The following is a 25,331-nucleotide window of genomic DNA, read 5'->3' as shown; positions in this document are numbered from 1 at the left end:
TCCAATTGGCCAAAGTGGCAAAGTCATGGCACTTAGAAGGTAACATATTCACACACAACAGCACGAGATCAGTTCCTGTTTGGATGAAGTGTGCTGCACTTTGCACCATAAACCCCGGACTTGTGAGAGTTTGTACGACTCCTCATTTTATTTTTTTAGCGACAGACAGTGTACGTGCACAAATGGACGGTTTCTGGGGGAAAAACAACACACCACCACTCCTCTCCACAGGAACATGTATCTGCTTTACAATTTACACAGGCCTGGGAAGCTCTGACAAATCCCAGTGGAGCAGCAAGCTCAGTGGGAGTTTGTTTATTTAAAACAGTGCATGCAATTGCATGGAAAGTCTTGAATGTATTGCAAGCTGTACATATTAATTCAAAAGCAGTTATGCCTCTTTTAAAATACCATATCGAGAAACCTCCTTTAAAACTTGACTTCCAGGGGTTTTTGGCTTGCTAGTATCCTCACGTACAGTACAATGTTATAGCATAATTAAAAAATTTACAAAACAAAGATAATCTATGGCTGGATCCAAGTTTCTGTGGAAAGTTGGAGGCTGTGGTGCATGCAGCTGTTCACATCCAGTGCAAAGGTTGGCTGTGACTCTACTTCTGAGCACATTCATAATTTAGGGGATAATTTATCTGTTCTGTTTACATAGTTGTTCTCCGCTTGCACAGCCCTGAATATAGCTAGTACACGGCATTTGTACTTTTCTATCTTAGTCCAAGCAATTAGCTACATTTTGATAAATTAGCTAAACTTCCCTATTTAAAGGTCCGAGTGCTGGGGCTGCAGATGCGGAACTGCATGACTTGTTGCACACTGTACAGAATGAACAGGAGAGAGAATACAAATACTGTCGTCCCAAACTAGTACTGGCCCATAACAGCTACGAATGTGCCCCCACAGAGGAACCACCCTTTTATTTAGCATCTGGGAGCCATCCAACTTCAGCTCTGCTCTACTTCAACTCTCGAGGGGTTTATACTGCCTTCATCACTGAACTCCCGAGTATCAGAATGCCATGTCCAGTAGCGTACAGGGATATAGTCATCTATTGGGCTACAGCCAATGGCAGTCGTAGACAGTAAGGGAATGAACTGGCTGTCATTTGGAAGCCAGCAAGCCAGACTGAAATGAAGGAAGCTGGTACCAGATGTTTTATAGAAAGGGTAGGGTGGGTATAAGGACAGCCCTGTCTATTCCTGCTGTTGGTCCAGCCTGAGAAGGTTCCAAAATACCATCCTGAAGTTGGTGCCACCTGCAAGAGCTGGTCACAGTGTTTGCTCCTTCTCCCTTGTCCCTACCCCCAGTCAGGGCATTCAAATTGTGTCTCCTGTTAAACAAGCCTGGATGCATGTACACAAGGGAGAGACGTATCAGAGGAAACTGGAGCGAGGGCAAACAAAGAAATTCACCTAAGATACTGCCATATCCCTTTAAGGATAATTAAGTATTTTTATAGAGAGCCGTAGGTGTGCATGACCCCTTATAGGCATAGGTTATGCAAGTTCCCTGCCTTGAGGATTGTACAGATAATTCAACCAGACACTATGGAACTGGGGAGGACTAGTCTAGTGTATGGGGGGGGGGGGATGGACAAAACAAAGGAAGAAACGGGGAGAAGTGCTTGGGCCAGCATCTTAGATGTTTTCCATGAAGGACCTTTGGGGTGAGGTCACTGGAGGGGATCAGTACGACTGTTGCTTTCTTCACACAAAGCTGATGAAAGCTGGCCAACCTACCGCTAGTTGCGAATGAACAGTGCTGCTATTAATATTGTCTCACAGACCCTTATAATGGTGGTGGGTAGGTAGGTGGAATCTCATGCTCACAAACCTACTTGCTCCCAATGAATTTGTGAACAATGTAAACAGCTTTACTTTTTTATATTAAAGGTGCTTAAGAAGAATGCTTTAGAGCCCTCTGCAGAAAGAAAATAAGCCAACAGACTAACTTAATTTGCAGTGGGTTAGTAATGGCCACAAATGTAGACCTGGCTTGACATGAACAATTGGACATGGGTGTGAGGCATCATTTCTTGGCAGACAGGCTTAGGGAGGTAAATGGAAACAGAATGTCTGTAAAAAGAAGAACAGGAGGACTTGTGGCACCTTAGAGACTAACAAATTTATTAGAGCATAAGCTTTCGTGGACTATAGCCCACTTCTTCGGATGCATATAGAATGGAACATATATTGAGGAGATATATATACACACATACAGAGAGCATAAACAGGTGGGAGTTGTCTTACCACCTCTGAGAGGCCAATTAATTAAGAGAAAAAAACTTTTGAAGTGATAATCAAGCTAGCCCAGCACAGACAGACAGTTAGATAACAAGTGTGAGAATACTTACAAGGGGAGATAGATTTCAATGTTTGTAATGGCCCAACCATTCCCAGTCCTTATTCAAACCGGAGTTGATTGTGTCTAGTTTGCATATCAATTCTAGCTCAGCAGTTTCTCGTTGGAGTCTGTTTTTGAAGTTTTTCTGTTGTAATATAGCCACCCGCAGGTCTGTCACTGAATGACCAGACAGGTTAAAGTGTTCTCCCACTGGTTTTTGAGTATTTTGATTCCTGATGTCAGATTTGTGTCCATTAATTCTTTTGCGTAGAGACTGTCCGGTTTGGCCAATGTACATGGCAGAGGGGCATTGCTGGCACATGATGGCATATATCACATTGGTAGATGTGCAGGTGAACGAGCCCCTGATGGTATGGCTGATGTGATTAGGTCCTATGATGATGTCACTGGAATAGATATGTGGACAGAGTTGACATCGGGGTTTGTTACAAGGATAGGTTCCTGGGTTAGTGGTTTTGTTCAGTGATGTGTGGTTGCTGGTGAGTATTTGCTTTAGGTTGGGGGGTTGTCTGTAAGCGAGGACAGGTCTGTCTCCCAAGATCTGTGAGAGTAAAGGATCATCTTTCAGGATAGGTTGTAGATCTCTGATGATGCGCTGGAGAGGTTTTAGTTGGGGGCTGAAGGTGACAGCTAGTGGTGTTCTGTTATTTTCTTTGTTGGGCCTGTCTTGTAGGAGGTGACTTCTGGGTACTCGTCTGGCTCTGTCAATCTGTTTTTTCACTTCAGCAGGTGGGTATTGTAGTTTTAAGAATGCTTGATAGAGATCTTGTAGGTGCTTGTCTCTATCCGAGGGATTGGAGCAAATGCGGTTATATCTTAGAGCTTGGCTGTAGACAATGGATCGTGTGGTGTGTCCTGGATGGAAGCTGGAGGCATGTAGGTAAGTGTAGCGGTCAGTAGGTTTCCGGTATAGGGTGGTATTTATGTGACCATCGCTTATTAGCACAGTAGTGTCCAGGAAATGGACCGCTTGTGTGGATTGATCTAGGCTGAGGTTGATGGTGGGATGGAAATTATTGAAATCATGGTGAAATTCCTCAAGGGCTTCTTTTCCATGGGTCCAGATGATGAAGATGTCATCAATGTAGCGCAAGTAGAGTAGGGGCGTTAGGGGACGAGAGCTAAGGAAGCGTTGTTCTAAGTCAGCCATAAAAATGTTGGCATATTGTGGGGCCATGCGGGTACCCATAGCAGTGCCGCTGACTTGAAGGTATATATTGTCCCCAAATGTGAAATAGTTGTGGGTGAGGACAAAATCACAAAGTTCAGCCACCAGGTTAGCTGTGATATTATCAGGGATACTGTTCCTGATAGCTTGTAGTCCATCTTTGTGTGGAATATTGGTGTAGAGGGCTTCTACGTCCATAGTGGCCAGGATGGTGTTTTCTGGAAGATCACCGATGGATTGTAGTTTCCTCAGGAAGTCAGTGGTGTCTCGAAGATAGCTGGGAGTGCTGGTAGCGTAGGGTCTGAGGAGAGAGTCTACATAACCAGACAAGCCTGATGTTAGGGTGCCAATGCCTGAGATGATGGGGCGTCCAGGATATCCAGGTTTATGGATATAACCTCAGCCATGCAGAACACAACGCCATCTACAGCCTCAGAAACAACCCTGACATCATAATCAAAAAGGCTGACAAAGGAGGTGCTGTCGTCATCATGAATAAATTGGAATATGACCAGGAGGCTGCTAGACAGCTCTCTAACACCACATTCTACAGGCCATTATCCTCTGATCCCACTGAGGATTACCTAAAGAAACTACACCATCTGCTAAAAAAACTCCCTGACAAAGCACAGGAACAAATCTGTACAGACACATGCCTAGAACCCCGACCAGGGGTATTCTATTTGCTAACCAAGATCCATAAACCTGGATATCCTGGACGCCCCATCATCTCAGGCATTGGCACCCTAACATCAGGCTTGTCTGGTTATGTAGACTCTCTCCTCAGACCCTACGCTACCAGCACTCCCAGCTATCTTCGAGACACCACTGACTTCCTGAGGAAACTACAATCCATCGGTGATCTTCCAGAAAACACCATCCTGGCCACTATGGACGTAGAAGCCCTCTACACCAATATTCCACACAAAGATGGACTACAAGCTATCAGGAACAGTATCCCTGATAATATCACAGCTAACCTGGTGGCTGAACTTTGTGATTTTGTCCTCACCCACAACTATTTCACATTTGGGGACAATATATACCTTCAAGTCAGCGGCACTGCTATGGGTACCCGCATGGCCCCACAATATGCCAACATTTTTATGGCTGACTTAGAACAACGCTTCCTTAGCTCTCGTCCCCTAACGCCCCTACTCTACTTGCGCTACATTGATGACATCTTCATCATCTGGACCCATGGAAAAGAAGCCCTTGAGGAATTTCACCATGATTTCAATAATTTCCATCCCACCATCAACCTCAGCCTAGATCAATCCACACAAGCGGTCCATTTCCTGGACACTACTGTGCTAATAAGCGATGGTCACATAAATACCACCCTATACCGGAAACCTACTGACCGCTACACTTACCTACATGCCTCCAGCTTCCATCCAGGACACACCACACGATCCATTGTCTACAGCCAAGCTCTAAGATATAACCGCATTTGCTCCAATCCCTCGGATAGAGACAAGCACCTACAAGATCTCTATCAAGCATTCTTAAAACTACAATACCCACCTGCTGAAGTGAAAAAACAGATTGACAGAGCCAGACGAGTACCCAGAAGTCACCTCCTACAAGACAGGCCCAACAAAGAAAATAACAGAACACCACTAGCTGTCACCTTCAGCCCCCAACTAAAACCTCTCCAGCGCATCATCAGAGATCTACAACCTATCCTGAAAGATGATCCTTTACTCTCACAGATCTTGGGAGACAGACCTGTCCTCGCTTACAGACAACCCCCCAACCTAAAGCAAATACTCACCAGCAACCACACATCACTGAACAAAACCACTAACCCAGGAACCTATCCTTGTAACAAACCCCGATGTCAACTCTGTCCACATATCTATTCCAGTGACATCATCATAGGACCTAATCACATCAGCCATACCATCAGGGGCTCGTTCACCTGCACATCTACCAATGTGATATATGCCATCATGTGCCAGCAATGCCCCTCTGCCATGTACATTGGCCAAACCGGACAGTCTCTACGCAAAAGAATTAATGGACACAAATCTGACATCAGGAATCAAAATACTCAAAAACCAGTGGGAGAACACTTTAACCTGTCTGGTCATTCAGTGACAGACCTGCGGGTGGCTATATTACAACAGAAAAACTTCAAAAACAGACTCCAACGAGAAACTGCTGAGCTAGAATTGATATGCAAACTAGACACAATCAACTCCGGTTTGAATAAGGACTGGGAATGGTTGGGCCATTACAAACATTGAAATCTATCTCCCCTTGTAAGTATTCTCACACTTGTTATCTAACTGTCTGTCTGTGCTGGGCTAGCTTGATTATCACTTCAAAAGTTTTTTTCTCTTAATTAATTGGCCTCTCAGAGGTGGTAAGACAACTCCCACCTGTTTATGCTCTCTGTATGTGTGTATATATATCTCCTCAATATATGTTCCATTCTATATGCATCCGAAGAAGTGGGCTATAGTCCACGAAAGCTTATGCTCTAATAAATTTGTTAGTCTCTAAGGTGCCACAAGTCCTCCTGTTCTTCTTTTTGCGGATACAGACTAACACGGCTGCTACTCTGAAACCTTTCAGAATGTCTGTACTAGCTAAGATAAGGGGGAACACTGATGGAACCATTTACAATGGACAAGATAACAATGGATAAGATAAGCCTCGAACATAAGATGAGGAAAAGAGTAAGTCGTGCATTGACAGTGTGTGCTGTACTGGTTCCTACAAAGTAACCAAGCCAGTCCCAAAATATGAAGCTCAATGTATAGTGAATGCCATGTAATGTATATAAAGGAAGAGGTTTGCTGTGTAACTTCGGATGCGTGATACACCTGATACACATCCCCTGATTAATTCAGCATAGCTTTGCTGTATGCCAAATAAAGGAACCCAAGTCCTAAGGGGATTGGTCCTGCTTTGAGCAGGGGGTTGGACTAGATGACCTCCTAAGGTCCCTTCCAACCCTGATATTCTATGATTCTAAGTGACAAGACTGGAGTTGAACTGAGTTCTTTGGGAACCAAGTGGAAGAGGTCTCAGGGAACCCCAACGTAATGGTGCTGTGACTTGGATCCTCTCCTCTGGAGCAGGTAATGTATACACCCCTTAGTGTGAGAGTTGTAACCTGGCATTAAGGGAAATGGCATTGGAAGGGATTAAGGGTCTAAATATGAAGAAGTTAGTAGCATCTTGGAAAAGTGAGTTAAACCTAAGGGCGGACTGTATGGACTCCCCAGAGAAGTATTAGAGGGAAACTGGGACAGCATGAAAAAGGAACTCCCGAGAGTGGGTATTAGATTTAAAAAAAAAAAAAAAAGACTACTTGGCAGAGCACTGCAGCGGTCCGTTAAATACCATAAATAAATAAATTATTGGCAGAGCACAGCAAAGGTCTGTTGAATACACTGAAATTTTCAAAAATTGGACCCGCCGGCAGCCCTGGAAACAATAGTATCTAGTTTCTTTTATCCTAATGCAAAAAAAGCCCAAATCAAAGTAGCAGATTATTTCTGGTGGCTAAAAGTTTACAGACAAAATGTGCCCCCTGGAGGAATGAATGCAAAAAGCATAAAAAACAAATCAGAGTTGTAGAGGAGGAAGCAGGCTAAATGAAAAAGATTCCTAAAAAGTCAGCAAGAACACGTCTGTTACCTATTTGCATAAATCCAAAGTGAAAAGCAGCCATCCTTCAAGGATTGTATTTAGTGAGTATAGCTTTTCAGTCAAAGTGTACTAAGTTAAAAAATAAGTGCAAAAAACGAAAGATAAGCTTAGCGCTGCTGAGAAAAAGTCCACTGAGAAATGTGTTACTCTGAAAAATAAAATAACAAAGTTACAGAATTTACTAGGTAGTGAAGTCTTGGGAAGTGTCGTCTTAAACAATAAAACTGAAGTCAAGCATTTTTTTTAAAAATATGTGCAGTTAAAATGAGCTTTTGCACAAATTAACACTGCAGAGCTCGAAAAAGCTAAAGAGTCAGAAGTAGTAAAAGTAATAGTGTTAAAAATGTTAAAAAATGCTTGGTTTAATAATACAACCCAATTATGGCAATATAACTTAGTGCGGTCATGCCTGGTAAAAGCCTTAGTAATCTAACAAATTATGCAAAGGGAAGGCCAGGTAGTGACAATGACCACCACTATGGTTTTCCCCCGAGAAGTCTTGACAACCGTTCTGAAGGAAATTAGCCCTTCCCAATAAATGTGTCTATAAGTAATCCATTCTGCTAGCTGCTACAAGTACAAACACAATCTCATTTAAATTAACTATAAAAATGTAATTAAAATCACTAAAAAAACCAACCTTTCTACATAGCAAATCAGAGTTGTAGAGGAGGAAACAGACTAAATGGAAAAGATTCCTAAAAAGTGAGAGACAACATAATGTCTGTTAATAAAAAATGTAACCTAAGCATAAATAAACAAACAAACAAAACTAAATTTAAAAATAAAACAGCAGGTAAAACTGCTTATCAAAAAGTTAAATGTAATAATAAACTTATTAAAATAATAAATAAATAAAAACAAAACTTTGCTAAAATATAGCCATATCAAAGCCCAAGCCAAAATATTATCTTGCCTATAATATAAAGTATTCAAAGCTTAAATATAAAAATAAAAGTTGCAGTTTAAAAATGTAACACACTTAACTATATCATCTACTCATAACTTACAATTTACAAAAAAGACCCTTCAAAAATGTAAAACCGTTAAAAATTTAGAAACTTGACTAACAAAGCTTAATCAAGGAAGTTTAAAACATTTATTTTGGCTCTTGTAATAAACTGTTTACAAGCCAGCAACCCCCCACAAAATTTTTAAAAATACCTATATATATAGGAATTTTTTAAAAAGCTAATTATATATATATATATATATATAAAGAGAGAGAGGGGGGGGGGCTTTTTAAAAAATTTCACTAAAAATTCATCTAAATTTTTCATTCAAAATTGCAAAGCTAACAGACACTCTTTGGGTGGCAGCCAACATCTCCTGGCATATTAACTTTATTAGTTAACCCTTCAGGTGTTTCAAAGCTTTTACAAAATTTAACTTTTTAAAAATTAAATTATAAAAGTTAAACATAAATTAGTAAATAAAAATAGGGACTAAAAGGGTGTCCAGAACCAGGATAGTGGGGAGAGATGTTGGATTTTTCCTTCATGAATAATTCAATTGCACCATTACAATGTTCACATCTTAATCCTTGAACTAAGGCAACAAGTCATTCAAAGTTCTTCATGCCAAATTAATATTTAGCAAAGTTTATTTAACAGTTTTCTTAGCCCAAGTTTGAACTTGAGGAAAGAGAGCTTTTAGTTCTTAGTGCTACTCAGCAAGAAGTAAAGACTTTGTATTTTAGTTCTTGGTGTTATTTAATCACTGAGAAACAGCGGAGTTCCAGTTGGGACGTAGGAGGTGATGGTTTATAAGATTAATTGACTTCAGAGTGCAGCTGTTTCCAGAGGCACTCTGTTATTTCACAGTGAAAATAATTTGCAGATGAAGATACAGATCATCTTAAAAGGTTTTTTAAAAAGAGTCAGCCAAAACACAACAGAGCTAGAGAGCTGAGATAAATGTCACTGCATATTACAGACCTCAGGCTAAAGGGGATTCATTTGGTATCATAGTTATTAGATGTTATGTTTCAGACTCTTCAGATTATAACTGCTGAATTCATGTTAATGTCAAATGATATTGTACAATGAAAGATCATGGTCATTGTATCTAACACAAAGGAAAAGGCCACAGTGAGTCTGAAGCGTGAAATATACAGAGGAAAGATTCAGCATCACCCACAAATAGCCTCTACTAACTTCAAGAATACAGGGCACAAAATATCTGTGATTAAATCTCAATAGCATCACGAGGGAAGAGATTGGGAAAACTCTTAAATGTTCTTAGAATTCCAAGAAAGCTGATTGTGATGCAAGCTGTAGCACTCGGTTTTGGGTTCCCAGTGAAATACTTGAAGGCACAATGTAAAATTTCAGGCACCTGGGATACTGAAAAGTGCAGTGCCAGTGAAAAGAAACTTTGGTGGCGATTTTGTTAGTGGGGCTTATTACATATCTATTTATATAGATAAATATTGTTACCTGCAGGTAATTACTGGAGTCTGTTGATTTTATGACCTGCATTTTTTAAAGTTTGTCAGGAACACTCAGACTATTAAGCTAAAGTTAAGGCTGAGAGTAAATATCTGTAATTTAGGGGAAATAGCATGCAAAAACCAGATGAAGATTAAGGCTTTTCAGTGTTTATGGACCCTGATTAGATTTATTGTTTTTTAAAAGCATGTTACATTTTACCTGCTCATGGTGTTGCTACAGGGCAGTATTAAGGTTTCTGGTGAAGAAGAAACTTTCACTTATGAAGTCTCTCATATATATATATATATATTCATTCAAATGTAGCCTACACACAAGATTTCAGTTTGTTTTAACTACATGGGAACCTTAAAGCATCTGTGACAAGTCAGAGTTAGTGGTTGTCCTAACTATGCACTTCTATACAATAACACATTTGGATTTCTTTTTAAATTTAATCTTACCTCTGAATTTCTTGGGTTTGACTATGATCCATAAGCCCCTCAGTCCCGGCAAAGAGGTTGTAAGAACATTCTGATTCTGGTATGTACATTCTGGTTCACCAAAGCATGTCATGTGAGGTCTTAAATGAAAGCCATGGTCACACTGGTTGTTAATATCATTGTGAAATGTGCGTACACATACTATGTAAGGAGTTATGTGTATATACTGAAAATGTGTTCTTAGGGCCCGTCTACACTCAAGCTGTAGCGCTTCAGTGAAGATGCTGCCTATCTTGATGTGAGGGGTTTGCCCGTCAGCATAGGTCACCCCCTCCCTTGAGAGGCAGTACCTAGGTCGATAGGAGAATTTTCCCAGTGCCTTGCACTGTCTACACTAGGCGTTAGGTCAGTTTAACTACATTACTTTGGGTGTGGATTTTTCACATGCCTGAGCGACATAGTTATACTGATCTAATTTACTAGTGTAGACTAGGCCTTAGAGTCTGTATCACGGCAGAGATGGAGAAACGGGTTTCCTGTCAAACAAGAGATGTTGATTTGTCTCTCTCTCTGTCGGCATGTAAATTAAGCATTGTAAGATGACACAACGTTGGCACATTTACAGATGAAGTCAACAGAGAGATATGAAGTCATCAAGAAAGAACATGCAGCGGGAAGAGGAGAACCTTATTTTGAGATATACTTCAAAAGTTTGCTGGACTATATTTGGGCAACAGAGAAGTCACCCCATCATCCTGCACCTAGGAAATAAACCGTCTTGTTTGAAACGCTGCACAGGACATTTGGGGTGAGATAAACTTCTTTAGATAGGTTAGCCTGTCACGTTGGGTAGTCTCTAGAAAGCATGCTGTGATTTTATTTTATATGTAGGGCTACCAGACATCTCGTTTTTAAAGGCACAGTCCCGTATTTAAGCCCTCCTGCAGGTGTACCGACTTTTTCTTAAAAATGGGGAAATTGTCCCATATTTTCAGTCTCCCCCAGCATCTGTACTGACAGTCCTGCTGCTGGACAGATCCCTGCTCATCAGATGCCTGCCCAGCAGCAGTGAGTGTGTGTGTGGGGGTCCGGTGGCCGACAATGGGGGTGGGTGTGCAAGGCTGGTGGGGGGCGAAGATGCAGCATGCAGGGCCAGCCACTCTCCCTGCTAGTCCATCAGCACAGCCCCTGCTGCATGCCAGCTCTCAGCCAGCAGGGCCCCACCCACCGTCCCATTTCTGGCCGGTGCTAACTGTGCGCTGCGAGTTGTGGTGGCTGGTGAGTGTGGGCAGGCCCCAGGCAGCGGCCAGTTATGTTTTGCTTCTGCTGCCCACCCATTAGCCCTTTATGTGCTCCCCTTCTTGCTGTCCTCTCCCTGCTTTGCCTCTTCACCCTCACCAACCCCGGTGCTCCTTCATATCCGCCCCGGCAGGACGCGTCCCACTCCCAGCGCTGTGCGAAGAAACAGCCTTGGTCAGAGCATTCAGCTCACCAATAGCCTGGGCGGCAGGCTCTTTCCTTCCCCCACTGCCTTTGGGCCGGCACCCTGGGAAAGCCCAAGACCCTCCGACCCAGGGCGCTGGCCAGGAGGAGCCGAGTCCTGCATGTGCCAAAGCCCTGGACAGCGTTGGCATGGGGAAGCTTCTCTGCCCCTCAGTTAAGCTCTGGAGTGGTGTAGGGGGGAGAATGATTTCCAGCCTGTTCATGCCTTGAACCTGCAGACTCCACTGCAGCCCCCAGGGCAGGGGCTTAGCACCCTCTTCACCCTCCCTCCTCCTTCCTGGGTCCTGCCCCCAAGGAGTGCAGGGTGGCTCACCCTCCCCTGCTGAACCATCTCTCTGGCCGGTTCGCTGAAGCCCCCGCAGTCAGGTTAGGGCTTAACCCCTTCTCCCTGCACTGGGGGCCCGGAGGTGCCTGGGTTATGTCAGTGGCCATCAGCAGCCTGGAGGTGTTAGCTGCCTTTTGAGACTGGGCGGGCAGGAAGGGGCAAGCTGCTTCCAGCCACATGGAAAGGGGAGCTCTGCAAAGACAAGGGCAGATCATCCCTTCCCCTGCCATCCTGCTCTGTGGCTGGAAGCAGCCCCCATCCCTTCCCTCCCGCACAGTGCCAAAAGACTGCTCCTTGCCACAGTGTGGTGTGAACCATGGCAGAAATCTGGGGGGAGGGCATGTGACCCTGCGTGTCCCCCCATGTATTGCCTTGAGAAGCTGCAGCACCAGGTAGCAGGAGAGGCAGGTCCGTCTCAGGGGCCCAGTCAGGCATGGAGGGCGGAGAGCGCTGGGCAGAGAGGTTTGGGTCAGTCAGTAACCAACCCAACCCCCCCCCCCCCCCCGGTGTGAGAGAAGTGTACAGGAATGCGTGTGTGTGTCAACTCTCCCCGTATGTGGGGGAGTAGGGGTGTGTGTGTCACCCCTCCCCATGTGAACCCTAAAGCCTTAAAGATAAGGTAAATAAAAATAATCTAACTACATAATATTTCTTTTTAACAGGGGCTCAATCAATTTGATGTTAATTTGAACATTTGTACTGAATAGTTCTGATTGATTGCCGTTGAACTTGCTTGAATACGAGTAATTTTACCAGATGTCCCATATTCAGCATAGGGAAATATGGTCGCCCTATTTATATGTAACCCTCTTGTTTCCTTTATCCTTACTCCCTGGCTTTTGAATTTTGTATTTTGATAATACACTTACCATTGTTTTCACTATAAATATATCTCAGGGTTGTGATATTAAGGTAGGGTGCTGATCCTGTGTTGAATCATACAAGCTGGTGTGTATGCCATTCCTTTGGGGACAGCAGACCTGGTATTTTTGTGACTGTTCAGTGGATAAGGGGCTGAACACTGCAGGGGAATGCTAAAAAGGGGCTCAAAGCCTATTGCTAACCTGCAAGGGAACATTAGGGCTGGAATAGCCCAGAGGCAAGTGTTTGGATGCCTGACAGCCTGGTGATGTTAGGGAGCTGACACCCAGTGAAACACAAGCAACTCTCCCTTTCACTGGAGGATGGGGGTAACAATGTGACTGTTCTCAGGGTTACCTAAACACACTTGAATTTTGGAGAGTCCAAACACCCCTGGGAGACAATTTGCCCTAAATTACTAGTATATACTCTCAACCTTAACTTTGTCTTAACATCGTTTTTACCTAGGAATATATAGATCATATATATGAAATATCCAAATCAATGTATTTCCTCTCCTAAATGTCATGCATTGCAAAGCAAATGGCATCCTGTCAACAAAGACAGATTAACCCAAGCACGAGGTATTTTGATGGTATTACTAGAACATTTCACCCAATAATAATAATACTTGCATATACGTAGCACTTTGCATGTTCAAAGGAATGTTCAAACATTAACTAACTCACCTTCACAACAGCCCTGTCACTTAATCATTCGTATCGCTCATTCTACCAATGGGGAAAGTGAAGCAGAGATGTGATGTGATGGATCTAGGACTTCTCAGCTCCCAGTCTTGTGCTCATTCCTCCAGGCAGTGATGACTCACAGGGTCTCTAGAACTATGAGGAAAAACATACAGACAGTATTTTCAACACGCATTAGTACTACATGGACTTCCATATGTTTCTATTGCGCAAAAGAACCTAGCATACAAGACTAAACGGGTCCAGTTTTTTTACCCTTTCCTCAGAGATCAAATTTTCTAAACCTCATATCATATTTCTTGCTCTCCTCTGGAATCTCTCCAGTTTATCCACATCCATCTTACAGTGTAGTGCCCAGACACAGTACTCCAGCTGAGGCCTCACCAATGCAGAGTACAGCGGGATAATTACCACCCTTGTCTTACGTATGACACGTTTGTTAATACACCTCAGAATGATATTAAACTTTTTCACAACTGCATTACATTAATTTGTAATCCACTGTAACCCCTGGATCATTTTCAGCAGTACTACCTAGTCACCTATTGTAGTTGTTTATCTGATTTTTTCCATCCTAAGTGTAGTTCTTTGCAACAGTCTTTATTGAATTTCATCTTGTTGATTTCAGACCAATTCTCTCAACTTGTCAATGTTGTTTTGAATTCTAATCCTGTCCTCCAAAGTGCTAATAACTCCTCCCAATTTGAAGTCATACATAAATTTTATAAGCATACTCTCCACTCCATTATTCAAGTTATTAATGAAAATATTGAATAGTACAGGACCCAGGACAGGCCCCTGGCCTTGAGTGACCTCATGAGATAAATCCCTCCCAGTTTGATAGCAAACCATTGATAACTATTCTTTGAGTAATCATCTTTCAGTCGGTTTTGCACCCAAGTGATACTAGTTTCATCTAGATCACATTTCCCTAGTTTGCTTATGAGAATAGCATGTGGAGTGTGAAAAGCTGTACTAAAATCAAGATATATCACATCTCCAGCTTTCCCCTCATCCACTAGGGCAGTAACTCTGTCAAAGAAGGAAACTAGGTTGGTTAGGCATGATTTGTTCTTGACAAATCCATTTTGGCTATTACTTATAACTCTATTAAACAATCTACTTATAAGTACATAGAGAATAATAATTTCTTCCAGTATCTTTCCAGGTATTGAAATTAGGTTGACTGGCCTATAATTGCCCAGTTCCTCTTTGTATCCCTTTTTACAGGTAGGTACTATGTTTACCCTTCTCCAGTCCTCTGGGACCTCATCATCCTCCATGATTTCTCAAAGATAATTGCTAATGGTTCCAAGATTTCTTCAGCTAGTTCTTGAATTTCATCAGGCCCTGCCAACTTGAATACATCGAACTTATCTAAATATTCTTTAACCTGTTCTTTCCCTATTTTGGCTTGCGTTCCTTCACCCTTGTTCTGAATATTGATTATGTTAAGCATCTGGTCACAATTTACCTTTTTAGTGAAGACTGAAGCAAAGTAGGCATTAAACATTTCATCAAGAAGGCTGAAGGTATTTTTCATCAAGAAGGTACTTGTAGAACCTCTCCTTATTGCCTTTTATATCCCTTGGTAGGTGTAACTCATTTTGTGCCTTAGCATTTCTGATCTTTTCCCTACATGCTTGTGCTATTCTTTTGTGCTTCTTCTTAGCAATTTGTCCATGTTTCCACTTTTTGTAGGGTTTCTTTCTGATTTTCAGCTCATTTAAGAGCTGATGGAGCCATGTTGGCTTCTTACTAGTCTTCATATCTTCCTATCTTTTCCTTGCATTTGGCTAATTTGTAATTGTGTCTTTAATATTGGAAGTATGTTCTCTCCCTTGAGAACAGAAGCCATTAGCTTCTGTCCCCTATCACTTTAGTATTACCATCTGTCTCTCTATGCCATCTACATGTAGTCACCATCACAGGACTTAGTTCCATTTCACCTGCACCGAGGGGTTGAGATTCCAGAAATACTGCTCTTGGAATAATTTGCTTAGATTGTTTTCCAGTAGTGTTGCGAGATTGCAGCAGCCCATGATACACTCAAATGCCACTAACAAATTTTCATAGATTCATAGATTCATAGATTCAAGGACTGGAAGGGACCTCAAGAGGTCATCGAGTCCAGTCCCCTGCCCGCATGGCAGGACCAAATACTGTCTAGACCATCCCTGATAGACATTTATCTAACCTACTCTTAAATATCTCCAGAGATGGAGATTCCACAACCTCCCTAGGCAATTTATTCCAGTGTTTAACTGTTTAAGCATAAGCTTCTGAAATAAATGTGTTAGTCTCTAAGGTGCCACAAGTACTCCTGTTCTTTTTGCGGATACAGACTAACACGGCTGCTACTTTGTAACCTGTCAAATGCCACTGTCCTAGATTTTTTTAAAAAACAGGAGTACTTGTGGCACCGTAGAGACTAACAAATTTATTAGAGCATAAGCTTTCGTGGACTGCAGCCCACTTCTTTGGGCATCCGAAGAAGTGGGCTGCAGTCCACGAAAGCTTATGCTCTAATAAATTTGTTAGTCTCTACGGTGCCACAAATACTCCTGTTCTTTTTGCGGATACAGACTAACATGGCTGCTATCTGAAACCTAGATTTTTTAGAATCCCTCCCATACTTCATCCCTGCATAGTCCTACCGGGTAGTAAAGGAATTCCTCCCAGATAGTTTGGTTTAAATGTACTTATAGTTTTTCCTCCACTTAATAATACACTGACCTAGATTCTGAGCTCAGGAAGAGTTATTCTGGGTTTACATCCGCAGAATGGAGGTGAGTCTGTCCAATTATCTTTCTAAACCTCAGTAACAGAGTACAGAATCTTCAGTTGTGTTTTGTTTTGATTTTTTGTTTCGTTTGTTTTTAATGAAACCTTTGCAGGGAAAGTTGGAGACCTTCTGCCCTACCAAACAGAAGAGCTGAAGATGCGAGAGAAGAGAATACTGAAGGACAAAATGAGAGAGGGAGAAAGAAGAGGTAAGAAGACAGGTGAGCAGCAGAGTTGGGCAGCACAGAAGAAAAAAGGGAAGATGTGCCCTTTCCCTTGCATCATTTCCTCCTTTTTCTTTTTGGAAAAAACAAACAAACAAGTGTTAAATCTTTTATCGGGACATTAGAAGATGCAGGGGAAAGGGTGAGATTGCACTTCAAAGCATCAAAGTCCTACAGCCTCTGCATGCCCATAGTATGTGATTGCCCCAAACCTACACCAGGTATTTGATTTCCCAGGACACTTCATTATATATCAGGCATAGTGAAAGATGACAAAGAGATTAAGGGTATGTAACATGAGATGACAAAGGGAACTTTTATTAGCTCGTCTAGGGAAACTGCTGAGGCATCACTAGACAGAGGTTCTGAAGAATAGATAAAAGGTAACTCCGTAAGGGAACAGTCCTGCACTTAATACTAGAGGTTGCACTAGATGGTCCAAGTAGGGTCTGTCCAACCCTACCGTGTACAATCTAATTAAGGTAAGTCCTCTGTCCTACTTGTCTGCCTTTCCATAGTCTGTGAGGTAGGACATCCAGTCCAGATGACCCCAGAGCAGTGGAGTACACAGAGGTTCCTAGACAGGCAAGTCTTGGTGTGAACCAATTCACTATGTGATAGCAGTGAGAGGAATAACTATAGCAGTATAGTTATGCAGGCATGGGTGTGCACCCACATTTTACAGATTTAACTCCTATCAAAAAAGAGGAAAGTCACTTCCAAAGCAGCTTAATTATCAGATAAACTGAAAAAAGGCAATGTATGTGTGGCTGTAAGGCAGCTTCTGCTCAAAAAAGTACATTTATACTGGTACAACTGTCTCATGTAGACAAGGCCCTAATTATCTCTTCCTGGAAGCTCTAGCATCCTCAAGGGCAGCATGAATACTTTACTTCAAGTGCTTTTTCCAGCACAGACAAAAAGCCCTCACCAAGCTGTAAATATCATAGCTGGCAAATTAAATACCATGTTTAGCAAGAGCTCCTTGTTATGCCAGTGCAAAGAAATCTCTGCAAAATAAGAGAGTAAATTGTGATGCTCTAATGAATATTGTTACTTTACCCAAAATCATTTGCATTAGGCTGGAATAATCCAGATGTGTTTGAAGATTTGCTTAAGCTGGTTCTTTTGTAAATTGAATTAGTTCATGTTGTTGGCACTTGCTGAGTTTAACAGAACATGCACTGATTAGTGCGAAGAAGTCAGCCCAATCATCTGTTTGAGAAGTCGTGCCATTTAGATGCTGGTGTATGACTTTTGTTGGATTAAATACCTGTACTCAGAAAGTACTGCCCTATGACCTCTTTTGGGTGCTCAACTTGAGACTGCTTTTCAGAAAGTGCTAAGCACCTACTCCCTGAACAGCAGGACCTTTTATATTTGGTAAAAAGGTCACAGTGTACCCTGTGGTAAATTAAGAGCAGTAACGGAAAATACCTAAGTGCTAGTGTTGTATCAGAGTTACCCCAGAGTTAATTCAGACAACGTGCCCTTCAGAGTTTAATTCCAGGTGTCTACACAAGCTTGCCAAGGAGACATCACTTCCAGATTATATGATGATCATTGGCTGAATCCAAATAAAAGAAAAAGACTGCTTTCCACTGACCCCAAACCTCAGCTTTGTAGGATGTAAACCTGAGACCTCTACATTTCTTTTCTTGCTCTTGACTGGGGCAGGATCAGGTCTTTTACAGTGTGTGACTGTCAGGTGTTAAATCCAAGCAGAAGAGAATGAGCCAAAATCTGCAATCTGTGCAACACAATTGAAGACAGACTTGCTCAGTGCTGCTGCTTTAACAGAGCACAGAGAAGGCTGGCCCGTGGTAAAGGTGCTAGCCTATGACTCAGGAGACATGTGTTCAGTTTCCTACTCTACCCTAGACTTCCTGTGTGACCTTGGATGAGTCATTTAGTCCTTCTGTGGCTCAGTTCTCCATCTGCAAAAGGGGGTTAAAAATACTTCTCTACCTCACCAGGGTGTTGTGAGAATAAACATGCTAAAAGACTGTGAGGTGCTCAGATACCAGGGCCGGCTCCAGGCACCAGCCCACCAAGCATGTGCTTGGGGCGGCGCTTGGAGGGGGGCGGCGCGGCGGGGCGCTCCGGCCCGAGAGCGGGGCTGTGACTGGGCTCGCCGCCCTCTCCGCGGCGCTCCAGCCGCCGGGGGCTCTCCGCCCTGCTCCCGGCGCTCTGGCCGCCGGGGAGAGCGGAGAGCCCCGGCTGGGCTCTTCGCCCTCCTCCCAGCGCTCTGGCTGGTTGGGGATTGCGGGCCCACGGCCGGGCTCGGCGCTCTCCCCTGCCACGCGGGGGGGGGGGGGGGGGGAGGAGGAGTGGGGGCGCGGCGGGTGGCTTTTTTGCCTAGGGCGGCAAAAAAGCCAGAGCCGGCCCTGTCAGATACTGTTGGAATGGGGGCCATAGAAGTACATATAGAGTTTGTCTCATCATCCTACTCAGGTGTGCAATGGATTCTGTCATCTTGGCTGGATTCAGAATGAATTTGTCACATAACTCCACCTATTATGCAATAATACTTCTGCAAAATTCTGATCTTTGTTGCCATTTCCTTGCTGTTATCCTGGAAGCATCTTTCACCACAATAAACTATTCTGCGGCGTTTAGCTATGGCTTTGGCAGCCATTTTTTGCCTTGACTTCTGTGGAGATATGCTGCTCTACACCAGCTGAGAATCTGGCCCTACATTTGTTCCTTTCACCCCCTCTTTGAATCTATAGTAATCCATGGGTAAGCAATTGTTTTGCTTTCAATAAGAGAGTCGTCCTGATTCTGATCTATTGGGTCATCCAGGGTACCTCCTTGGTCTCCCAAAATGCGCATGCAGCCAAAGCTGTTACAGCTTCCAAATTCCTGTCCAGTTTCTTGCCAATATCTCTTAATAATTCTCACATCAACTGCTGTGCAGTAGAGGCATCTCCTGTGCAGTATTCGAGCACGGGGGAGCGATCCTTGCATTATGACAGACAGCTGTTAAAAGAGAATATTGCCCTTTGAATTCATGCTCGGCCTTTGAAATCCCTAGGCCCTGTAACAGCAGTCTGACACCTCTCCATTTTGAGGAAGGTGGGTTTTTTTGCAAGCCAAAATTTTCTAAGCCATGCTAAATGAGTGTCATTTAATATGGAATCACAATCTCTCATAAACAGGTGGCATTTATTAAAGACTATTACAATCAATCAAATAGGCTTCCACATGACTTGAGTCCCAGCTTTGTCTTCCATTTTTACCTGGTTCCACACTTTGTCTGGTACTCCAAACAAACAAAGAGAGACATCTAGTGGCTGAATGATTTACTGCAAGTAAATCTAGGAAACAAATGTTTGTGGTTTTTTTTTTTTTAAAGAAGGATTTATTAAATATAATAGCAGAATTTGTTAACTTCCTAAAATTTTCATAGCATTTGATTTTGGAGCAATGTGTAGACATTAGGCTTAGCATCTCTTGAGTTTTAACTCTGTAATGTAAAAATATAATATTAAAAAGTATAACTGTTGGACTTACTATTGTAGGAGCTTAGCTTCAACGTGCTGTATATTTGATTCGCCTCTGCTGTGGGTGTTTTGGATAGAGAAGGAAGTAACCCAAGTATAGACAGATATTTGGTAAAAAGAACACCATGTACCCTGTGGTAAATTAAGAGTAGTAAAGGAAAATACCTAAGTGCTAGTTACTCGCTAGTGCCTTTCTTTACAATACATATTTCTTTAACCAAACTTAAACTAACTTTAAATTTCTAATTTTATATTTATTCTACAACAACAGAGAAATTAAATAGAACAAAACTAATTGTCTCCTTTCCCCGCCTCTCCCCCCCCCCGTTTTTACCAGTCATATTTTTAATAATGGATGGAAAACAGTTTGGATCAGTTGTTAAAAATATGATCACAGATCAGACTGTGCGTCTTTGAGCCAAAACACCATAAAATAATTCCCGTTAGAGTGACCTGATTTATTTTATTATTGATGATTTTACTGTACATAGGATAAAAATCCACTCACTACAGGATAAATTGAGATCACCTGAGTGCATTTCACTAGGTATCCCTGGCATGCAACAGCAGAACATATGGTAATATCAGGTGAATGATACGTGGTAAGATTATAGTAAATGTGGCATAGCTTCTCCAAAAAAGACTCCCCATCTGTAGCTGATCAGTAATGTACTGCACATACAAATAAAAGGCTTGTTGATCCTGACTTCCAAGTAAAATCCGAAAGCTAGGTCAATCCCTATTAGCTGAACTGAAATGGTTTTGAACCTGTAACTAACCCAATTTTAGAGCAGTCTTTAGTATTTATGTACAGAATGAACTAATCTGTCATGTGTATTACATGCTGACTTGTAAATCCTACATGTATAAATGATTTTAATAGAAGGAAAAATTTGATTTGTCACTAGCAACTGGGAAGTAATTAAATTACTTGTCACTTATTGTACACTAATAAGCTTGCGGTTAGATTTTTCTTTGTTAATTTACATCGTGCAAAGGGGGTTACAGTACAAACTTAAATCTAATCACAGCCGAGAGACCTTACTCTACATGTTAAAATACTATGGTATGTTCAAATAATCGTAAAGATTGGATTAAAAAACCACATGCAAATCAGGAAAGTGAGAGGAAAACTGTTATGCAATTATACATGGTACATTTGACATACAAAATAATTGTAATAGTTTGTTTAACATTTACTATTGTATTCCTGTTAGGTTCTACTGCTCCATTTGAAGTTTGTACTGTCAGTTATATATACCTGGTATTTGAAAAGTGGGGTTTTAGCTCAGTAGATTCTGCCTAAACCTTTCAGACAATACTCTAGAAACTGCAACAGCAAAATATGATGTTGGTCTATCTACTCAAAATATGATGTTGGTCTATCCAGCCTTTGGCGGTGAACTGCTCTCTGGCTTTATAACACGTTGCCTCAGTTAGCAGTATGGAACCATTAAAATGTTATTAGGGATAGATGGCCTTAGAGCAGTGGTCCCCAAACTTTTTACCTCACACCCCGCTTTACCCATGTCCACATCCGTCCCTCCCCCTCCCTCAGAGCTGGGGCCAGGAGTGGGGCCGCGGCTTTGGAGGGTATGGGAGGGACATGGACAGGGGTAAGAGGGCCAAAGCTGGGGCTACAGCTGGGGGTGGGCCCCGTGGGGGGTGGCCAGGGCCCCAGCCATGCCTCCCTGAACATTCCCTTTGGGGACCACTGCCTTAGATGTAGATATCCAAGCCATTCCCCAAGACATTTTAAAATACAGGGTGTCATTAGAGATAGATAAGTGTTTATTACAAATGCCGTAGGATTTTTTTTTTTTTTTGAGGGGAGGGACAGAGTGCAGAAAGCATAGTTGCTGAACTCTGGTTTACCCAGTGAGTTTGACCCAGAGCCAATCCTTTACTATGGATGTGTCACAGCTACTAACAGGTCAGGACATTTTGGATTTGCACTGATTCCTTGCTGAACAGGGATATTAAATGGGAAACGCAGCACCCGGCCTATATCTCAAAAAAATAGCATAGCAACTGTAGAACTCCAGCAAAACAGCTCTGTGTTCAGAGTCTCAACTGCAGTGTCTTCCCCTTTGCTTCTCTCAAAGTGCTCCAACTGCTCTTTTTTTAAAAACTTCTCAGATAGCACTTTCTGGCCTTTGTTATGGTAATGTGCCTGGGACTGTCATTCAGTCACTTCCCATCCCCAGCCACCTGGTCTAGGTGGCAGTCAAAACCAACCCTGGGTGGGAGCCACTATTTTCTCATCTATGGTTTAGAGCCCTTTCCAACTCCAAAGGGTCAAACACAAAGTTCTTGAACATCAAAGGAATCGTGCCTTTGAGCCATTGTTTACAGCATTCAATGTGGTAACATTGGCTACATTTCCCACTTCATATTTTCATGAACTCATCACTCTACTGAGCTGGATGAATCTGCCACAGTGGTTAACCCTTCCTACAGGAAGGCTCATAATCTCTGTTTTGATGTAGTAATAAATCGATGAGTTTCATCTCCACCACAATGCACAATTAATTACAGAGCTATGAACAAAAGGGATTACCATGTTAACACTAACCAGATTTCAGACTCTAATTCCTCAGTTGTTTGCATTTCCTCTTCAATGTCTTAAAGGGTGCTCTCCAGTTCTGGATACTCGGCCTGCATAATTTCATTTCTGGAAGAAAACCAAAACATTTTAATAGTTAATGGAATGCCATAAATCACTAAGAAGCAGTCAGCTAAGTGGATCCCTCAAACACTGAGAGATTCTGACTCTATTTGGAAAGGAAATGTTGCTGCATGCAATGGGAACGTCCAACATTTCAGAGTTACTCCTGGATTGCGGATGGTTTACAATTTTTAAAGGTCCGATCCTCTAAGGTGCTAAGAGCTAGATTCACAAGAGGGATTTAGGAGTGGCAACTCTGAATTGCAACCCCTAACTTTTAGGCACCCTGAAGCCTAGTCACAGCCTTGAGTTAGGTGCCCGGTCTCCCTGTACAATGCATGAGGACAGTTAGGTGCCTTAAAATGATGCACAGAAGCCAGCCCACCATGTGGGGAGCCACCTAAGCTAGCCAATAAGAAATGCCAAAGAGAGAGGTGTGGCCCTTTCTCAGGAAATGTGGTGGTGCCTCACCCCAGTAGCCCAATGGTTAGAGCACTCTTCCAGGATGTGGGAAACTCCCCCTGCCTGATTCAGAGCAGGGACTTGAACCCTGTTGGTGAGTGCCATGCTAACACCCTGCTGGATCAGGTCCCGCTGGGGAGACAGGCAGGAAAACACCTAGTTTGAGGACCCCCTGCTTTTAGATACCAAGCAGCTTGACGGTGTCAGGGTTTTGGTAGCTTTATGCATGCCAAACAGCAGAAATGTAGGTCCCTATGGGGCTTTGCTGCTGGTAACTTAGGTTCCTAGGACATTTAGATGCCTACAGGGTTAGGCAGCACCTGAGTCATAGGTTTGTGAATACCAGTGCCTCCTAAAGTAGCAATTAGGTGCCTAAGTCCTCCTTGTGAATCTACCTTAAGTGCACCCAGTTCCCATCAAAAGTCCTTGGCCACCTTGCAAGCACTTGATATAAACAAGCCTTGATCCGTTTTTTTGTCTGGTCTGGTCTGGCCTGTGGAAGAGCTGAGAAAGAAAACAAAGGAAATCAGCTGTTGCCACCAGCTAATTAAACAACATATGCACAAACCTCTTAGGACATAAAAATCCTAATCCTGTTCTTAAAAGAGGTAAATGTTATTAAAAACAAAAAGAAAGAAAATACATCCGGGACTTAAGCTAATGCTAGATTTAAAAAGAGCAAATATAATAATTAAGCAGCAAGAATGGTTTTCTTGAGGTCCAGCTTAATGGTTACAAGCAAAACAAAAGCATTTGGGGTTAGCACAGAGGAGTCCACAAGCCATAAAGAAATAAAAGAGATAAACCTAAGCCTGTCTTCCTAGACATTTCCTGATCTACTTACATAGCTGGGGTTTAAATGAGTAGTTTCTAGGTATGATTTAATGATTTTTCATACCTGCCGCAAGCTCTTACAACATAGTTCCAGCCCTGTCCCTGTTCTCCGGGAGAACAATCACAGACTGGCAAAAGGGGAGTCTTGTTTCAATTTTAAAAAGTTCTAGCCTTCCCATTGGCTCTTTTGTCCAGGTGCCCACTCACTTCCTTTTACCTTGCATGCAGTCAGACATTTAACCCTTTACAGGTAAAGCAAGTAGAGAACTGCTATCAATAGGGATTTTATAGCTAACTGGCTGGTTGGGTGTCCATAAAAGGGAGCTACTCGCCACCACCACCACCTTCATTTATCACAGGGTCTCTGTCAGTCCCAGAATGCTGACTCCTTTTCGGCCCTTCCCCTTTCTCCTGGTATTGGAAGAGGGCCAACCAAAAAACGCACTAACTTTCAGTAAGGGGCCAACAGCCTCCTTACACAAGGTTCGTATTTTGCTTCAGTCTGCATGATACAGTTTCATTTTTCTAATTAAGGTTATTAAGAGAGTTTGTCTTTAGGCACCACTGTGGTGAACCCAACTCCATTAAAATGTTTATAGGGAGCAGGACTGGCTATTCCGTTTTATGCTCTTTGAAGGAAGATTTTTCTTTCCAAAACCTAACAGAATCTAATGGAAGTGCATTTTAATTAACTGGTAGGAGTATTTTCCTGCTATAATTTCCAAATGCATCTTTCATGCACAGCACCATGTACCTTAGTTAATGAAATAGACCAAATTTTACTTTTGGTTTTTGCACTACATCATTGGTGTGAGTTCAAGCTTCAAAATTCAATACTGGCATCCTGAACACCTCAAAAATCATGGGACTTTGGAGCTAGCATTTCAGTTTGGCCCATTATAATGGGAGGGACCATTTCCAACATCTGGAACTGGATCCAAGTTTGGATTCTGAAATTACCCCTAAAGCTTGGGTTGTTTTGGTTCAGCTTCCGCTCTACAGATGATTATTCATGATAAACAAGAACAGATCCTAAACCGCAAACCTAGAAACCCCAAACTACCAGCTGATAGAAAGACTAAATGTTTTCATTCTCACTTTTTGTATTAGTGGCTTGTGGAACTTAAGCAAAGTCATACGGCTGTGCTTTGAACATATGGAGCGTGGTGATTTACTCTATTAACACCTTCAATTAAATCTATGTGGCTGCAATTATTATCTCAAAATCCAAGACCCCCTAAGCCAAAATTCTTCCCCAGACTTGCACCCTTTGCACACACACCCCTGAAGTCAATGAGGTGTCACATAAGCTGTAAGTCTGGGCAGAATTGGCCCCATGTATTAAACCAGTGAACTTTTACTAAAACTGTTG

The 25,331-nt window shown here is 42.4% G+C and overlaps 1 long non-coding RNA gene across 2 annotated transcripts in view; it reads right to left on the bottom strand.

The window, feature by feature from the left end:
• The window catches only part of LOC122174200 (uncharacterized), a 42,461-nt gene extending 18,287 nt beyond the window's left edge, over positions 1-24,174 (bottom strand). The window contains exons 1-4 of one of the 2 annotated variants that reach the window (XR_006175710.2): positions 23,521-24,174; positions 22,571-22,669; positions 20,006-20,127; positions 13,464-13,616 (exon numbers count right to left, since the gene is read on the bottom strand). This is a non-coding gene — a long non-coding RNA (uncharacterized LOC122174200). The remainder of the gene's footprint in view (positions 1-13,463; positions 13,617-20,005; positions 20,128-22,570; positions 22,670-23,520) is intronic. The other variant, XR_010601599.1, reaches the window with a different exon arrangement.
• Positions 24,175-25,331: the final 1,157 nt, after the last annotated feature.

The sequence above is a fragment of the Chrysemys picta genome, chromosome 5 (assembly GCF_011386835.1).
Source record: "Chrysemys picta bellii isolate R12L10 chromosome 5, ASM1138683v2, whole genome shotgun sequence".
Classification (NCBI taxonomy): domain Eukaryota; kingdom Metazoa; phylum Chordata; order Testudines; family Emydidae; genus Chrysemys; species Chrysemys picta.
Note: the sequence above shows the minus strand (reverse complement) of the source record. Positions and strands in the feature narration are given on the sequence as shown.